Raw genomic sequence first — 20,466 nt, forward strand, 5'->3', positions numbered from 1 at the left:
TGTGAACTGACAGACGAAGTGTTTGAAAGGTGACTGACTGGCGGACTGACAGGACAAGCAATCGACAGCGAAAGGGGAGGGGGCGGACGGCAGAAAGCGAGCGACGGTAATTAAAGTGTGAAAGAAGTAGAGGACGAGGAGCGCATTCGCAGAGGTGTGAGTGAGAGCTTTGTCGCTTGAGCAAAGGTAGAAAAACATTTGCGGCGAGCAAGCTAACGAATCTATTAAAAATGCATTACGCGAAATTAGTAGTAGGTCGATGGGGTCCCATGGCTGCACAGACGAGTTCTGATTTTGTGTTTTTGTTGCGCGTGATTATCGAGCAACGTAGGCGTGTAGGCGGATAGCGTGGGCAGGTAAGAGTATAGCGTTTAAACGCACGCAATGTTGGCAGGTTAGTGTTAGCGACAAGCGGTAAAATTACTAGGCGACATGGCCGCTGAAGCGCGAACTAACATGCTGTTGCCAGGAAGGTGTTTACAAAAAGCGCACAGCCCTACAGGAAGCTAGAGGGAAAGGCAGAACAAAAACGTCAACAGACTGTGGAGATGGCGACAAATGGGGGAGGAGAAGAGTGACGAACAGGAAGGAGCGGCACGAAAAGTCTACAACAAAGATCGGGTGGTTGGAGCGGATGTTGTAATGACGTAGACCTAGGCGTTGAATGAAAGGTGAAAATACCTCACTTCCTTGGCATTAACCGAAGGCACAATAATAATGCCTCGTCTTGTCTCGGTGGCCGCTTAGCAAATATGATTGGTTGAGTGGTGAGGCAGATGATAGCTGACAAGCGCTAGCTATGATGGTACAAAACATACAGGCAGATGGTGGAAAACAAGGAAAAGGCATGTAGAACTGATACGATAAATATGTACAGGAAAATCAGTAGAGACTGTAAAGGAAGTTAAACACACACTATGCGACATTCGACTTTATTTTTCACGCACACAAAGGCTGCGAAGCTACGCAGCCAAGCGACGGGTGGACGTGTATGTTTATAATGCGGTACAGTGCATATATCTATGCTTAAACATACGTACATACATATGTAGCACGCAAAGTCTCCCCGGAGAAGCTCCGGCGTGTTTTTTGTTCTGTCGTCAAAAACGGCATTTAGGCCTACGAGAATAGAAGACTTAAAAATACAAAGCAGAAAATGATACGAAAAAAATAAGAAAAAACACATACGAAAGTCCACACAGTCGCTGGGGAAACTGTCCCAGCCAGCCACGTACATATGCGTAGAAAGACTAGCATTGGCAAAGCAAAGCATTGGAAAGTAAAAAACACAAAAAAAGAGAAAACGTGTTCTTTTACATACTCGCACAAATTTGCAGCTTTCCATTACAAACAAGCTTAGGCAGCAGTCAAGCAAGCAATGACAATACGTTGCCACAGAGGCAAACATGACAGGTGAACGAAAAAGAAGCCTATACAAAGGCGTTAAGCATTTTAACTATGTAAGTGTGTACATATATATTGTATGTATTTAGGTCTGTACATATTTATGTAGTTATGTATGGACATATTCTGCAGTGAAATGTAGATAATTGAAGTGCGGAGGAAATGTAACGAAAAAAAGTTAGAAATAATAATGCGGCTAACCAACAGGCAACACCAAAATTGTCCCTGTGGTGGTGTAAAAATTTGATTGCGTTGAAAAAAAGGAAAATGAAAAAAAAAAATACAGAAAAATTGGAAACAAGATTATGTTGGATTAAATGTAGCAATTTCAAATGATATGAGTCTTAAAAATTGATTAGTACTTTGCAAATGTGCTTCAGTGAAGAGAAGAAAGCATAGCCAAAGTAACTGAGCTGCCGTCTTCCCAACTATGGACAGTTGGACAGTTTTTCCTAAAGAACTTTTTAAGGTGCATTATTTTTTTAAACTTCATTTTCAAGAAGGCATCGACTGCTGAGCGGAAGATAGACCTATTTCGGCAGCCAGTTCGAAAACGCCCTATTTCAAAAAGTTTTCAAGAACGCCCTATTTCAGAATTCGGTTCAAAAACGCCCTATCGCAGCACATAGGGCGTTGTCGAACTGGCTGCTGGGATAGGTCGATCTTCCACTCAGCAGTCGGTATTTGTTTTTCAAAATATATTTATTTTCTAAAAATGTACTAATTTTTCCTAATTTTTCTTATTCTTTTTTTTTTGTAAACAATGTTTTAAAGTGCATTTTTCCAAAAATGTATTTTTCTCAAAATTTATTTTGTTTCTTTTTTTACCAAAAATTTTAGTATGGTTTTCGAATCCTTTACTATTGTATAGAACATTCAAAGAATTTATTGTCTGGCTTTTTTCGTCTGTTCGTGTGAGCTTACTTTTATCCTGAACCTTCAGCTGACAGATAAGATAGAGAATAATATTTACAATATTAAAATATTTTTTATTGCAAGTGAAGTGCCAAGAAAAACGTCAGTGACAGCTGCCCTGTGGGCTGCCTGCATCTTAATTCATTAATTTAACTGTCGGAAATGTTTGTGAAAGAAGAAAACTCCACTAACAAAGAAGCGAGCACGTAACTTAAACTTGAATTATAAAAGATATTGTCACACCTGCTTAAGCGCTTAAGCAGCAAAGGACCATACATACAACTTACATTATTCGCCCTATCCAAAAAGCAAACGAAAAGTGGGATGAGAAAACGCTGTCAACAGAGATATCATGACGAAGCCTCCGGCAAGGTACAACAAATCGCCAATTCCACCCGCGCTAATGACGTTGACGACATCAAATAACTAAAATAAATGCGCTCAAATGATATAACAACCCAAAGCAACAACAAAACTGAGCGCTAACAACATTTGGCAATTACTGTTACAACGCAACTGTTTGCGCCCCCTCTCATACAAACGGTTAGCGTTGCTTTTTGTTTTATGTATTTTATTTTTTACAATACCAGTTAACGTACATACGTATGTATGTATGTATGCATGTACATTCGCTACAGTTTTTGTTGTTTTTATAATTTTCTGTAAAATCACGTATCTCATGTTCTGCGCACGCGGTTTCCGCCGTCGGCGATGACGTTGGTGGTTGGCATGTCTAGGTCACTAAAACATATTTTTATTGGCCATTAAAATGATAATTTAAAATTTCTCATTTATTTTTTTTTTAAGCTTAATAAAAAGGAATCTCGGAAGTATGCTTGGGTTCGCTGCCGTTTACTTTTTTTGCTTATATTTTATATTTTTTCAGTTATGTATGGATGTGTGGCTGATATGGGATGACAGCGCTTACTAGCCGTAGGTGGGCAGTTTTTTGGTGTGGCACTTATTAGGTTACTGGGTTGTTGGGCACTTAAGTGGTTTTTCAATGCAGTTGAAAGATTTCAAAATAAACCAAAAAAATTGAATGAATACTTGAGGTTTCTGAAAAAAAGATATAAAGAATTCAAAGTGTGGCAGAGTATGAGAAAATGTACTTGCGGAGTAGTAATGAAGAGCTTTAAGAAGTTCTCAACGAAAACTGACACTGAAGATGTCGCAAAACCGCAGCCAGTTGACAAGGGATGACGCGAATTCATCACAAATAATGTGCACGGAAATTACATCACGGCAGAGCCGGCATTCCGCCTCTCCGATAACATAGGAAATCGTTGTTGTTACTGTTGTTGTGGCGGCACTACTAAGCCGGGCCTAATTCGGTTGGTCCATCAGTCGTTCTCATCAAGTTAAACTAACGGTAGGCCCAATAAACGGGCCATAGGGAGAGGGGTGTCGAGCTGGCATGTGAAGAGGTGGTTGGTGTCCTGTGGGGAGTCTCCACATACCGGACACTCATTGAAGGTAGCTCTTGAGACGTCTACAGTATCCATACCGTATCCACTGGGTCTTGGCAGTTGAAGCTCCGTGTCTGCTACAGGTGGTGATTGGGCTCCGATTAGAGATGGGCACTGAACTAAATATTTAATCCCGATCCCGCTCATCTCGAAATTCGATTTTTAAGTCCCGAACCCGCTTATCCCGACGTTATTCAGAATTGTAGTACGGGTCCCGTGATTTATCTCTAAAGCAGGATTCAAACGGAAAACAAATTGAAACGATCGGTTGAAATTTCAACGTGTATGGCGTGGATTGCAAACCGATCGAAAGTTGACAAAAATGTTCATGTCTTTCAAATTAATTTTCAATAATAAAAAAATGAAAACAAAAAAAAAAAAGATCTGGCATCTTCCGATTATTTTGTTTTCCTTCGCTATTCGTTTTCGTCTCAATAAAACATTAAAAGCGAAAAGGGAATTTTAAATCAGTACTGTGGGTCCCGCGCCCATCTCTAGCTCCGATCACAGCATTCATAGGCTGCGATTCCAGTGGTTAGTCGATTATTGACTGGATTGCGTCCGTGTATACGAATAGCTGCCCTCTGACGTGCATGGGCGGATACTCCTCGAGCAAGGGTCTGTTGGGGTGCTTACGTCTGTGGCATCACACCAGAAACAGCTTGCTTAGCATTTTGTTGTGGTCTCTTACGGGAAGCATTTGGGCCTCGTTGTGCCGATGGTGCTCAGCCGACATCAGAAGGCAACCTGTTGCTGTCTGGAGTGAGCCGTTCGGACAAGTCAGAACCTGCCGGCCAATTGTCTTATATGTTTCCAGCAACGCTTCTTTATCTTTGTCTCAGGTGCTGCCAGTGAGCGACTTGACCATCTTGCTGCGGCTCTACACTTTGTTGACAACTACGGTTGTGTGCTGCGTTTGCCAGAGACGACTCAATCCGAACTCTACTTGGGTTAGGCGCAACTCCTGCAACATTTGGAGTCACCTAAGAACCTGCTCAGGTCCTAGGTATCACAGAGAGTGGACCACAAGCTTTTCGGGCTCTTTCTTCTCTGAAAAACAAGCTACCACGGCTCCTGTTGTAGAGCATCGCTGTTGCAGTCACTAGTGCAACTCCTGCAACGGATGGAGTTATCTAAGAACCTGCTCAGGCTTTAGGCCTCACAGGGCGTGGTCCACAAGCTTTTCGGACCCCCTAATGCTCTGGACAACAAGCTACTGCGCCCGCTGTTGCAGAGTACCGCTACCGCAGTCACCAGCGCAACCACTGCAGCCACTCGTAATATGAAATACTTGTTGGTTGTGGCCCGGAGAGTAGCCTGATTTCATTTCTGTTTAATTGCGTAAAAGCTGAAAGCCATTGAAAGGTTAGCCAAAGACCTTGGCCTGTCTGTGGCCCCACGGCTTCCCAGTTCTTGCTGCGTGCAGAGTGTACTCACTTAGTAATAATGGTTCTCGAAAAAGACCAACTAAGACCGCAAAAAGGTTCCGCAGTAAGGAACCTTCTCGCAACAGCTAAGACCGCCAAAAGATTCCGGCCCTAAGAAGGCAGAAGGCACCAACTAATCAGCGAAGTCGTTGCCTTCGATCTCACAGTGGCCCGGCTAGCAGCACAGAGTTACTTTGTTTTTCCTAGAGGAAGTGGAGGTGGCTAGCTTCTAAGCGTCTCTCTCCCAGTTAATGATGAGGCACAGACAAAAGCTTCTGAGTATACGCTAGTTCCTCTCCCTATTTACGAATTGAGGTTACACGAGCCTCATAGTTCTTCTGAAGTTTAAGTTTATCCAAGTTTGGCGATAAAGGTGTACATATCTAATATAGAGATCTGAGCAATTGAGGTGCAGTACCGGTGAGCGGGCCGTCATAGATCGCCAAATTATGGTATGGTTTAAGGACATGAAGCGATTGGTATCTATGGGTCAATCTTGTTCGGGGTATCACAATCGGCCACTGTAGCCAAGGACTTGAACACTTGATATGAACAGCCTGTAGATTTTATTCTAAGCAATAGCGGCCTACTTCAAAGCATTCTCGAAGCTTTCAATTTTAAGCACCGTGAGTTGATGGACGATAACTTCATCTACTGTTACTGAATCTGCCAAGGACGTGTAAGTTGTTCCACGGTACCTTTCCGGTTACTGAAAATACATAACATAGCTAGAGATCGGCGAAAGTCTCTGTATGCTTAGATTTTTTTTAACACACGAAAGCGTAAAATTTTCAGAGCATCTCTAGAAGGCGTGCTAACTATTCAAGTTTAATAGCAATACGAAGAACCAGCGTCAATACTATCTCCAAATTGTATGCTTGCTTGGAATAATACGTAATCCATCCAGTGAATTAACTATTGGTGAATGAATACAAAACATCAAATATTTACATAAATTTTAAATTGAGTTTTAATCCTTCAATGCATTTTCTAATTTAAATTACATGGACGAGTTAATTTAAAACCAAACCATGTGAAAAACGAAAACTTTGTAAAACTAATGCATTTAAAAAAAAGTTGACCAAATATTATTTACTATATAAATAATTTACTAACTAAAATAAGTTATCTAACACGAAGTAAACTTATTTTGATACGAGGGTGAGTTGAAAGAAATTGAATAGTATTTGAATGAAATGGTGTTAGCATTAGGTTGGGGGTCTCTATGGCGGTGGTTGATAGGAACGATTTTAGACTCAATGCTTCTAAGCTATCTAGAGAATTTTTGATTAGACAAAATGTTCTGGAGAGTGTCATCTATGTATTAATAGATCGAGTGAATTTCTGACATCTATCTATATCCATGGCAAGTGTTTTGCAATTAATATAATGTAAACAAAAGCTTTTCAGCGGGTTATTTTATAAGCAGTTTGAGAATTACATTTTATGCCAGCTAAGCGAATGGAATATAACAACGAATAGCGCACGAGTCGTAAATTTAGTTAGGCGGATGCAACAATAAAGGAGTGAAAAACTGGAATATTTTTTAGTACTGCTTATTCGCGGCGTACTCCTTTAGGATAAAGTAGGTAATGGGGTTTCAGGCATATGAATATACTTCGATTCGATTCATACTGCAAAGGTTTAAGATTGTAGTGACAGTTCTGAGAGCATAAGCTCCGCTAGGCCGATGGCCCTTTTTGGTACCATAGATCCCTGAACCCTTTTTCTCTATGGAGGCAATGCAACTGAATAAGGATTGGCTTTAAGTCTGTAGTTCCGCTCTAGCAGATATATTCTGTAGAGCCTGGGGGTCTACTCTGTATTGCAATTCGAAAAGCAAAAAATTCTGATTCGAAAACTTAGCACTATGAATTTGTATAAGTCCTTGTCGCTTTTCCAATTGCATTGAGTTTCCAATCGCAATACAGAGTAGGCCCCTTGATTTCCATTGGAGTACAGCTATGAACTAGATGACGTCTGATCATTTCTGGCTATGTTCTACAATTATTACTTAGCTTAAAGCTAATAGCTTTTGATTGTTCTACCGACTTTTGCTTATATTCTTTTATCTAAAAAAAAGGTAGGAATTTTGGAAAGTAATCTCCAATTTCCGAAAGGAGAATCGTTGAAGATTATAGACAAACATCAAGTCTAGATAGCTGTGGTCGGAGTGACTGAATTCGATTTTTCTTGTGCTTGGATTGAGTATTTGAGTTTAGCGTTCAGAAGATTGGAAGCCGATTTTTTCTTGAAGCCCGTAAATTTTTATGATTATTCTACATACATTTTAGGTACTAACTCTATATATTTAATTTCAGAAACAGAAGAAGTTGGCCTGTGGACGAAGCGCTTTCCCAATTAGTGGTAACTCATTTTAAGAGAAACTCAAAAGCGTCTCGAAAGTTTTCACCTTAGCGCTACTATATGCAGTCAGCGTCAAAAATATGCATACCCTGATATTTTGGCGTTATTTTTTTTTGTATATTTTCCATACCAAATTTTTTCTAATTTTTTTTTAAATATAGTTTTCACTTATTAATCAACAGCAAAAATCACAAGAGTAAATTTTTTTAAATTCACACACTTGGCGAAAGTGCAAGCAATTTTCAAATCGATTTCTACGAAAATATTTGAGTATGCAGTTTTGTAACCCATTCAATTTTAGTGCAAGTTTCAATTCGCTACAAACCGGATGCCCAGATTGTTAAAAAAAGCGCAATTTCTGTAGAAAAAAATCGCCAAAAATCGCCAATGGTTGGCAAAAGGTTTGCGAAAAATTAAAAAAAAAAACACATTCTTTAATAAGTGGAATGAATCCTTAGAGAAAGTCAGTCAAATAACTGTACAGGTGCTGATGAGACATGCCAACCGTAAAGTCCAAGTATTTTTTAAAAATCCTTCTACATTGAGTTAAGCCTTTGTGGCTTATATTCGGCAATAAAATATGCAGAGAAAATAATACAAAATGTAATTAAATTTTCTTGACTACTTTTTAAAGAGAAAACACTTTTCAAAATGTCATATTTTTTGGATTTTTTGGGTATGTATAAACAACGCTTAGAGATTGAGTATGTTTTGGGTTTTAAAATAAAATTTGCAAGAGAAATTTGAAGTTTTTACCAATGCATAGAATTTTTACCAATACAGACTTCTCTTCAATTCACCCTCGTAAATGTTTATTTTGTTATTACCTTTTGAACATTTTAATTAAAGTAAGCGTTTACATTGAATAAAAAGTGAGTAAAAAATTTCCACGCATCAAAACACATAAAGAAAATTATTGTTATAAAATACACAATAACTAATTGAAAAGCAGATATGCATTTTGACATTCGTTGCTTGTCCAAACCAGTCGCAGCTATCAAAAGTTTATGGCAATTAATTTTTTATTTTCCCACACATAACGAATTTCCACCTAATGCTGTTGTTGTTGCTATGTGTGACGGATAAGTGCAACTGATTGGACATTTTTCTGCGCCATTAAATTGAAATGCGAATGCAAAATTGACATTAGGCAAATATGAAATAAAAATGGCGCCACTTCATTAGAAACGTAGAACATAAAAATGGCAAAGGTATTTTTTATACATTCGTATATGGCAAGAAGTTAAAAAAATATATGATGACCTCCAAATGTAATAACTAATTACAATAATTCGCTAAGCACTTTTTCTTTGCCAGAAATAGTCGTGCAATGAAATAAGATATGCTAAATATAAAATATTATGGTACTTACGAAATTCCTAAACGTTCAACGCGTATTTAACAGACTACACAAATCGACATTCAAATGGATGAGCTGCAATGAAAAAGTAAAGAGAAAAATTTTAATTAATTTTAAAAGTTTGCTAGAAACATAGTAAAAGTGGTGAAGGAAAGAGAGAAAGGGTTTTAAGCCACTTTTTTATGATCATAATAATAACAAAAATCCTGAAAATAGATGTAATTATTACGAGAGAGACAAAAGCGTAAACTTTTTCGCCCCGAAATTTCGCAAGAAACTTTTTAGCGAAAAAGAGCACCAAGGAGACAAACGCAAATTGTGTGAAGACATCTTTTTACCTTTGGGCGGCGCTGAAAGTTGCACTTATTTTTTCAAGTATGATTTTTTGGGGTTGTTTTAGTGACACAAAAATACGTCTACCAACAGCAGCTGAAGTAGCAGCACAGAGGCGGCAACCCACTTATATAACCGCGACAATTATTTGAATCTTCAAGCAGGTCATAGGCCAGCAGTGGGGTAGCAGCCGGTTTGCGCTTGTAATATTTCAAAGACAAGACACCAGAAAAAAAGAAGCACCAACACAATAGAAAACTTGAAAATGCTTGACAGCCGGTACGAAAACGTAATGGTGGGGCGTGTTTGTGGGCGTCACGTAGGAGGCGCTCCTCACCCGTCGGTTGACTGTCTTAGTTAAATTAACGATGCGTTACCGTTAAACAGCATAAGGTAAGAAGCGTGTAAAAATGGAGGCAAGCAGCTAAAATAAACTGGAAAGTGTGAAGGTATTTTCGCAGCAAAAGAAAACATTTACAGAGGTACACAATAAACAAAAGAAAAAAGAAAACAAATTTATAATAGAAGAGGGGTAAAAATATAAGAAATATTTGTATAAAAACTGCAAGCAAGCAAACAAAAAAAAAAAACAATTTTTGTTACAGCAAAATATCAAAGGATAGCAGTAGATCCCAAAAAATATATGCCACAGAAATAACGGAGGAAATTTTATAGTGAAAGTATAAGAAAAGTAAACAGAAGAAAAAAAGGATGTTCTAATTAATCGAGGCAGGTAAAAAGAAACCGCTTGCCAAAAACAAACAGCGAAGTATTTGAATGAGAGAGAGAAGTATCATCACATATTGCTTGGCTGTAAAATTATGTTGCGTATACAAGTAAGTTTTAAAGGATTGTCAGCAGAGGGCAACGGTAGTGTTTAAGCGTACCGGACAATTTTGCAGCCAGCTATATGTTTAATATGGTGTTTACATAAGGCGATTTTACAGGCAACTTTTAGTTGAAAACAAGCGTCTTCATTTAACTCTCTTAGGATCATAAACTTATAATTAGAAAATCATGATTTCAATTTTAAAATGTGATAATTCCATGTCTCAGTAAACAAATTATCATAAGAAACCAATGCAGAAATTAATTTGCTACTTAAAATTTTCATAAATTTCAAACAAAAACTTTTTTCTAACATTTTATTTAAAAAAAAATTTCATTAATCTTATAATTTTTCCTAGAAAATTTTTTTTTGGACATTTTTTCCCCGTTTCCAAAAAATATTTTCCTGAATCTTATTACTCTTCAAATAAATCCCTTTTTTATACATAAGTGTAAATGTTTTTATTCTGGTAGAATTCTTAAAAATTATGTTCCTTTTGTCAAAAATCTTAAATTAATTTTTACGCAAAAATATTTTTTTCCTGAAACACTACTTATTACCCTAAATTTTGTATACTAAAGGGTATTTTTTTTTTGAAATTTTTAAATAAAAATATTTTTCCCTAAAAATTTTTTCGTAAAAATTTGTTTCCCAAATAAATTTTTAAAAGCTGCTTCTTCTAAAACATTCAAACAAATTCTTGTTTTGATGTACTTTTCTAATTTTGATATAAATATTTTTTTTTCCAAACAGTTCTTGATCAAAATAGATAAATAAATATGATGCACATTCTAGAAATAGAAAATAGTTTTTACAATATGTGTAATTTAATCAAAGTGTAAAAGTCATTTTTTTTGCGTGCGACGGTTTAATTTTGGACGAAGGCCCCTGTCATGCCCAAGAAGAATGCTTCTGGAACCGTACAAAGTGAAGTCCTTTTTGCATTGTAATTTCACAGGCGATGAAAAATTGATTAATTACGGCAAAGCAAAATATAAGGAGGCATTTGCCAAGCACGGCGAACCTGTGGCAAATAGACCAGGTGGACATACTTTATCATGAGCTTCTGAAAAGTTGGCAGACGATCATCATGGCTCACTGCAGACAACAACTGATGATATTGAAGCGAACCATTGTGAAAAAGGGCCGGAATGAGCCAACAGACATTAGACATCGCAATGCTTGGTCACATGTTGCACAAGCGCTCAAAACTTATCTCGATGATACCGGATGGGAAGTCTAGCCCGCACGCCTTATAGCCAAGACCTTGCACTCGCATACCACCACTTGTTTCGGTCGATGCAGAACGTCCTTGCGGGAACACGCTTCACTTCAGTTGAAGATAGTATCAAAAATGGGATTGATAGATTGACAGAAAAGTTGGGAAAAGGTCATAGCCAGCGATGGGCAATACTTTCTATGAAATAGACAAAATTCTTTTAAAAATTACTTGTATACCCAATACATATAGTTATTTCTTAAAAAGATAACAAATTCTACATACTAGTTAAACAACTAGTACAACGGTATTTTCTCATAAAAGTCCGAAAAACTCGACTTAGATATATGGCAGTTTTTACTGCAATGGCTACCATTGTTTAATTGTATTTATCGTATTACTTAGGCAAGGCCCTTTTGCAGACGCTTTTAAGGAGAAAGCCCTTTCAAAACCATTATGGGAAACCTCAAAAAATAAAAAGGTATTTTAAGAGCCCTTTAGCTATCTTGCTATATGCATAAGCGTGATGAGAAATGCAGAGTAAAGCAACCGAAAGAAATACAAGCACTGTATGTAGATGATTTTTTGTCTGCTGTGAAGGCTGTGAAAATTTAGAAAAAAAGTATCAGTGGCGACATCTACCGTCGGCTTAGATGTGTATGTGGATAAGATTAGGATTTTTCGTAAAAAGGGTAGTGATTCGGTTAATTATTTTCAAAAACATCTAAATGTCAAAACATGAAGCCAATAAAGTTTTGGAGGAGAAATACCAATTGGGCCAAATACTTCCCATAAAGCTACTCAGAGCACTATACATAAATAGAGAGCTTTTAGAAATGGTCGTATTACTGACATCCGCTTTCGACCGGAACAGGCTTAAAAAGACCGGAAGTCCATTCTTTTTTGTCGATTTAAAAGCCTACTAAAGGAGTTGCTGTATGCCGCCATGTTGCAATTTTGTATTCCTGCCAAACCTACTACGGCTAGGACGGCTTTTGGAGTGTTCCGAAAGACATTTGGACCTTTACGCAAACCCACATCTTAAGGTGGGTGATACGAGCTTACGGTGAGATTTACAAGCTTACGGCGATATTTACGTAGTTCAGCGAATTAAAATATGTAGGACGACTCCGTCGGCCAGGTTTTCTGTTGGGAATGAAGTCAGACGCCGCGGTCCTTAAAGTATTTGTCAGCTGATGGTGGCAGCGAATGGGGCAGCGGCTGTCTGCGTCAAAAAACATACATACATACATACATATACACAAAATTTTATTTGAACACTGAATATTTTTTAAATTAAGTCAATGCTGCCATCGAAAGAGAATTCATAAGACAAAAAAGGCCTTTTAAAAGCATTATAAAAATTCAAGTTGTAGGAAAAGGCAAAAAAATAAAAAATATAACATTATGCAAAGCAGTTGTTTGCAGCACACAGAATCTCTAACAACTACAAGCAATGCCGAGCGCAATAAAAATTCAAATAAAAATGTATGACTTGAAGGTAAATTCTTCTTCAAAGACGTCGTATATCTTGTAAGCGACGCTTTTTTAACGCTTTTTGGGTGATACGAGTATTTTATAGTAAAAAAGGAAAAAATTTAGATTTTTTTTTTGAAAATTTGGCTAAAAATTTTTTGCATTGTTTTACAATTTTTAGTACCGAAGTTATGGAAGTTTGTAATACGATGCATTATTGCAAAAACATAGAAATGTTAAGAAATTCTCTGCCATATTTGTAGGTTTGTATGTACTCGTACACACAAAGCTTAGAGATTCTTGGTAAGATTTGCAATTCAATACCGCAGCCACCGATTTTGGACTTAACTGCTGGCGACTGGTGGTGGCTTTGCTCAAAAAGCGACGGCTCATCTATGGTCTACCGCTACTCTACGCCACCCTATCCTTAGTCCACTGCTTTAGCTGCGTCTCAGCTTACCAAAAGTCGACACTTTGTTGTCTATTTACTCAACGAGGCTGACAAGCTAACCGCACCGCACAGCACAGCACATGCCAACAACACCTACTCCCTCCCTTCCCCCTTCACCGCTTACCACATAATTTTTTACGCCCCTGCAACTCGTAACAGCTATGCAGTTCCTCCTTCGCCGCATCTGCAGTGTTGTATCGCATAAGCTCGGCAGTTTTTCTTTGCCGTTCATTCGCCTCGTTTCAGTCTAATTCAATCTTGGCCATGTGCCTTGCTTATTCTTGCTGCATTTGTTGTTGATTTTTGTCTTTCCTGCATCTAACACCGGTTTACTTTGTAACTTGCTTATGCTTTCGTGTGCGTTTTTCTTCTTCTTATTTTTTTTTTGCACAACCTCTCTTTTTACCATATTTATTTATGCATTCATTCTGTTTAACATTTTCTTTCACCTTTGTTGATTTTTTATTTTAGTGCGGATATTATTTTCAATGCACAAACTGCAATGGCTCAAGTAACTTGCTAATGTGATTTTGCTGTGATCGTTGTTTTCGTTGTTATTGTGCTTGTTTGCAATTTGAGTGCGAAATATGCTGTGTATGTACATGCATACGTAAGTGGCTGTTTTCTGTGTAGGTACACATGTTCCAAAAGATGCCTGCTGAATATAGTCTTGTGTTGTTTCAGGCATTTGCAATTTTTGGCATCGCCTTTATTTTCACAAAACAAATTTAATTGAAGTAAAAAAATTTGCAAATGATGCATAAGAATTTTCTGTAGCATCTACTGACTTTCAGTATAGTCAGTATAGGTTTCAGCAAATTTGAGATTGCTTTCCAACCTATTGATAAAACATTTTTCTTGTTAGTCTAATTTTTATAAAAGTGCGCATTTGTGGCCTAAGCCGACGATAATCGGTCTGCCAGTCTAACCTAGCCTAACTAATTAAGTTTATTAACCCTTTCTAAGACTTAAAATTGTAAATTGTGAATCATAGAGGAAATTCTGACGCGAAAACCAAAAATTTATTCCGATGAAAGTTATAATAATTCCCTAAAAAATTTCCATTCTCATTTTTCCGTGCATATTTTTCTTAAAATGTATAATAAATCTCCAAAAAAAAATATTTGTGATATATCGAGCAAATTCTGACGTGAAAAAAACAAAAATTTATTCCGATGAAAAAATATTTTTTCCCTAAAAATCTCCACGCATTATTTTTCCATATACATACATAAGTACTTATTTTATTCACAAAAAAATTTGTATACATACACTTTCCTTAAAAAAAAATTCAAGCAACCAATATCTTTCGCTAAAAAGATACATACGTATTTTCTTAAAAAAAAAAAAATTATGAACTTTCGTTTCATCTAATTTCGTTTTTTTCTCAGGAAAAATATACTTTTCAAAACAAATATTTTTTTCGCAACAATTTTTTTTCTAAACTGATGAATTTGTCTTATTGGTATAACTGTTTTTTCTGAAATTTTATAATGCATAGAAATACGTAAATAAAATTTAGGCATATTTTATAATTTTTCCCCATTTTTTTCGTATTAATTATTTTGTCAAAAACTTTTTTTTAATGATTATGAAGTTACTTCAAATTTTTTATTTTTTGCAACAAAACATATTTTTCCTAAATGCCTATAAATTACTATGTCTCAGACATTTTTTTTTTCTAAACTTTAGTATTTTTTTCAATCTTTTATATTTTTATTTTTAAATTTCTACATTACCTAAAATTGTATAATACAAATGCATAGATAAATGGCAAGTAATTTTTAAGCAAAAAACCAAACCGACTTCAATTCTCATATAAAAATTCAGGAGCACCGTTAATTTTTGATGATCCAATGATCAGATCTAAACAAGATTAGTATGAGACCACCTTTGAGACACTACCTTTTCGATGCAAACAGAGTTATTGAAATCGGTTGACGTGGTACAAAGTTATGCGGTAACATACATAAAAAACATATATATATATTCCGACGAACTGATAACCTCCTCCTTTTTTGGAAGTCGGTTAAAAATGAGGCCTATCTGATAGTTTTTGTTTTTCTTTTTTTTGAAATTTTATTTATTAAAAAAATTGTTATTCCTAAAAAATTATTTTTTCCCCGAAAACTACTTATTCACTCAAATTTTTTCTTCAAAAAAATATTTTCCCAAAAAAAGTATTTTTTAACTAAAAACAAAACCATTTTTTCGATAAAAAAATTTTTTTTAATCTTTTTTCTAAATTTTGGTAAATCCTTGTAATTTTGGAAAACATATTTTTACATTTAATTTCATGGTTGATAAAAATTTCGCACATTTCATTACATATTTTTTCTAAAATTTATTTTGCATAAATTTTTAAAAATATATTTTTTTTCTAAAAAATATATATCATTTATTTATTTATGCAAAAAATTTGTTTAATAAAAGTTTGTTTTTCTATTTTTCTTAAAAAAAAATGTTAAAAAATGGGTTTCCGAATAAAATCATATCTGTAAAAGTTTCAATTTTTTTTTCTAAAAACTGGTTTGCCGAATTTTTTATTGGAAGTTTGATGAAAGCTTCTGTAATCTAAAGAAGTAATTTTTAAACTAAAGTCACAACCTCAAAATTATCAAAAGAAAACTTTAGGAGCACCTTTGATTTCTTCTGGATCCAATGATCGTATTTAAACCAAATTCGTATGGGACCACTCTTAAAGTAGCACCTTTGCGATAAAAAAAGAGTTAGACATCGAAATCGGTTCACGTGGTTCAAAGACATATGGTGACATACATACAATTTTTTTTATTTTTTGAATCTTTCTTTCGAAACTAACAAAAGGTTTTCAAATCTTTACAAATTACCAGTAAATATAAAATTTCTGCGACAATGCGTATCGTGGCACTTATTTTTTCAATCATAAAAATGTAAATAAACCTTCGAACTAGAGGATTTGGTATTTTCGAATATTCAATCAGTTCCTCTGATTCAGCTTTTAAATAAATGAAAATTATCACAGCTTTCAGCAACATTTTCAATTCAACTACGACAGAAAATATTTACTTTAGACTGGCAAGGGTAAACATTCATAATGTCGGATTTGTGCCAAAACTACAGCGTACTTTTTACCTCCAAAAATTTACACGCCACATTATACTAAGCTTTTGACAAACTGCGCTTCTATGTATTTTACTACCACTGCTCCTCTTTTTACTGCCCTGCAGACGAAATCTATAAACCATTTTATGGCACCCCAAAAAAAAGAGTGAACTATACTCAACATAATAGCAAATTTGGTGATTTCTATTGCAAAGTGCTATGGAGGTAGTAAAGTGAAGTGAAGTGCAGCAAAGGTAGAAATAAATCACCGCAACAGCAGGAGCAGCGAGGCCTGCAAAGGTACTCAAATGCACGTGCATTGGCGGCGGCGTTCGAGCGCAGGATAGCACGGAGTCTATGTGGATGTGTGTGGCCTGCTTGGAGACAACATACACACAATCGGTGAGTGGCAAATGCAACACTGCTAAGTTGTCAAGATATTATTACAAATGTTGCATTTTTTCGCAATCACTTTCTCTCACTCTTCCTCCTGCTCATCCTGCTTTTGAGCGCTGATATTGTAACAATGTTGTTAGTTGCACGATTTGTTGTTTACTACACCAACTACATTGTCGCCGAAATAAGTAACTGAGCAATATGGCACGAATAAGGCGTGGAGCTGGGCTATTAAAGTGGAGTAGTTTAGGGTGGCTGCAAAAAAAAAAAATAACAAAAAAAAAATGGGAAGTAATAAATGTGTAGCCAGTTGTAAATGCAATTGCCGAGCAGTCTGTGAAAGCCAGCAAGAAACAAATATGCTCCGCAGAGTACTTTTCAGATGTGGAATAAGAAAAGGCAGCACCGCAAGCGGATGTGTGGAACTCAAAGGAATAAATGCATGTAAGTATACAAAAGCAAGTAAGTATACAAATGTATGTATGTATGTATATAAACAAATACTCTTAAATATCTGTGAGTGCAAGAGTACTCCATGGCTTCTGAATAAAATAGTTTTTTGTTTGTTTTGTTTTGTAGGGACCCTTGCACTCCTTGGACTGTACTTAAAAGCTTTTACGAGATGCAGGCATTACACAAAATAAAAACCGAGAAAATTTTTAAAACAAAATATGTATGTATATGAAATAAAAAGCAAAAATAAAAAATAAAAAACAAAACGTCTAGCAAGCGATTACAGTCAGTCAATCGACAGTCGTCTGGCAGTTGGCAACCGCCAGCCACGCGTAAAGCGATTTAGTGCACTCACTCGCGCACTCACCTCGCACCACAATACTCAATAGCCTATGTTGTTGTATGGTGTTCTTCCCTTTCTGCCCTTCGCTACCTACCCTTTTCTTTCGCTCATTTAAAGCTTTATTTTTCAAAACGACAGTCCGTGAATGTCACCTGTCCAAAGACTTTTACAAAAGACAATACCGCTTGAGAGGTCCTCTTCCCCGCACAGCACAGCACAGAGACTGCGCCTTACGCATACTTATGTACTTATGTGCAAGTATGTATGGAAAATGTGGATGCGTGAGTGCATGTTTTAGACATTTGAAAGGTTTTGATGCGCGCTGAATGTGCAGGGCTTTAGTTAGGTATTCATTTGTATATGCGTATACATATGTGTTGAATGCAATTAATTTTGTGGGTGTCAGCGTAGGGAGCTAAATATTGTAACTGGAGTACTGTGAATGAGTATCTGGTACGCGTAAATATATATGTACATATATATGGAGATATTCATTACACGTGTGTATGTGTGTATGTACATTAGACCGTAACAGGAGAAAGCTCGATGTACACCCTGTCTAATCGTTTTTCGCAAGTCAATTTGGGGGAAAAAAATTTGGCTGAAAATTTGTTGTGCCAAAGTTAATTGACCTCAAGTACCCCGTTCAAGTACTTACCCACCAGATCTCCGTTCCTATCACCCTAATGTCAAGAAATTAAACCTCTCCGAAAATAGCTAAACTTTTGCTAAGAAAGTATTTTGTTTTACCGGGAAGAACTATTTTAAGCCTTTCAAGACAATAAACCTATAATTAAAAAAAAGTACGAATTGTAAATTTTGATTCATCGCGATGTGAAAAAACATAAATTCCGAGGCAAAAACATGTTTTTGTTTTATAAAATTGTCATTAAAATTTTTCTCTAAAATTTCATTAAATTAATCATCAATCAAATTTTTCAACAAAAGAAATATTATTTCCCCAAAAGTCATTTTCCACAGTGTTTGGCGTTTTTTTTAATTTGATAAAAATATTATTAAGATTTTTTAAGCTTTCACAATAATGTAGTTTTTTCTACAAAAAGCATAGTACCTACCCAAAACTAAAATAAAAATGATTATTTTATCCAAAAAATAATTTTTCGGAAAAACAAAAAAAAAATTATTTACTCCTCAAAAAAAAAAACAATATTTTGTCAGTTTCATGTAATGTTTGTTTGGTAAGGTTATATTTTCCCATAAAAATTGCCATCCATATTTTTTCCTTTTCGTTGTAAAAAATCAGTCCAAAAAATTTATTTCTAAAATTTTGTTAAAATATGTACAAACAAAAGAATGAGGGAGATGTATAATGTTCTACAAAAAAAAATATTTTTTCACAACTATTTTTTTTTTTGCAATGTTAGGTAAGTTTTTTAATTCTTAGAAAAATATTTTTTTTCTCGAAAATATTTTTATTTTTAATTTTATTAAAGTATTTTTTTTTTCAAAATTCTTAAATTTTTTTTTCAAAATTCCTTAAAAGTTATTATCTGTATCTCAAAAATAAGACATGTTTCTCAAAAAAGAAATAAAACTATTTTAACAATAAGAAAATTCGTTACTATATATAAAAATGCATATGTCCTAAAATATTTTATTCCCAAAAAATAATATTTCCAGGTTTTTGTAACTTGCAATTTTATTGTAGCACTAAGTTAAGTTATAATTAATATGGTTTCTCATATAAAATTCATCTATTCGAAACTAAATTACTTTTCCTATAAAAATTACTTTTTCGCAAAAAAAGCAAACACAAAATAATTTCCGCAAAATATTTGCTTTTAATATTTGGTAAATATTTTTTACTTTTGTGAGAATAATCCAGAAAATCCCATTTTCTAACACATGGTAATTTTTTCCAATTTTCTTAAACAAATTTTTTCCTTAAAAATAATTTCTCTCAAATATACGACAAATTATTTTTATAAAAAAAAAAATAGAAAAAAGTAGTTTTTTCTGAACTTTTGGTACTGTTTTTGTATTTCCCTAATATTTTATCTTGTTTTGCTAAACAAAAATGAGTTTTATGATAGAAACAGCTGACAACTAAAGCCGCTAAAATATACTTTTGAGTGGAGAACTTTTTTGGGAAACATGTTTGCCTCGGTCCTGAAAGGGAATGTACGGGTCACCGGAAAGTATAAAAAGAAAACCCCTACGTGTGTAAACTATTGTTATTTTTCCACAAAATTTTCATTAGAAACGGCCTCAAGCTCAATAAAAATGTTGAAAACTAGGTTCAGCAAAAAAAAAATGTTTCGCGAAATTGCCTGCAAAATACTTTAGACGAGGGATGGGCAGATTTTTGGCTCTTAAAGTCGTCGAAGAGCCAGCAAGTGCTACGCAAGAGCTAAATCAGATCTCAGGGTAAAAGGGGTGTGCAAAATAAAATCATCATATATATTAGAAATGGTAGTCGAAGTACAAGAAATTTTAATACGCTCTTCTTCCCCCTTCATGCTAGCTCTTGATGTTACCCCTCATCTACCACCTAAATGTGGGTGAATTCCAAAACGTCAGAATACAAAGCATCAGTGTCTTTTATTTGTAAACTGCGCTTGGAGAAAAGGTCAAATTTGCTCAACCTAGTTGAAAACTAGCATCTAACCTTGGTTGCGCACATTTGGAATTACAATCTACTGGGGTTTAGAAATAAAAGATGCTGATGCTCTGTATTTTGACGTTTTGGAATACAGCCTGTGCTAAGCTGACTCCTTAGTGCAAAAGGCTTTTGCCTATCTCTGCTTTAGACTAAGCGAAATTTTTTCTGTTTGCTTATAAGGTGGCATGCTCTAATGTGCAAATGTATGTATGTGCTCAAGTTTGTCACTTAGTCGTCATTATTTGTAGTGCGCTGGTTTTTGCTGTCGTATTAGTTGTTTACCTTTTCGTTCGTGTAAGGTTTCCTTCTATTGTTTT

At 35.4% G+C, this 20,466-nt stretch overlaps 1 protein-coding gene across 15 annotated transcripts in view; it reads right to left on the reverse strand.

The window, feature by feature from the left end:
- Nucleotides 1–20,466, reverse strand: part of LOC118738899 (poly(rC)-binding protein 3) — a 285,579-nt gene that overhangs the window by 127,340 nt on the left and 137,773 nt on the right. For 11 of the 15 annotated variants that reach the window (XM_036469945.1, XM_036469943.1, XM_036469944.1 and 8 more), the window contains exon 2: nucleotides 8,955–9,017. The exons of the other annotated variants lie outside the window; for them this stretch is intronic. The gene's annotated coding sequence lies outside the window, so the exon portion shown is untranslated. The remainder of the gene's footprint in view (nucleotides 1–8,954; nucleotides 9,018–20,466) is intronic. 15 annotated transcript variants of the gene reach the window in all.

This window comes from Rhagoletis pomonella, unplaced genomic scaffold (assembly GCF_013731165.1).
Source record: "Rhagoletis pomonella isolate Grant_MI unplaced genomic scaffold, Rhpom_1.0 Rhpom_scaffold_00005, whole genome shotgun sequence".
NCBI lineage: Eukaryota > Metazoa > Arthropoda > Insecta > Diptera > Tephritidae > Rhagoletis > Rhagoletis pomonella.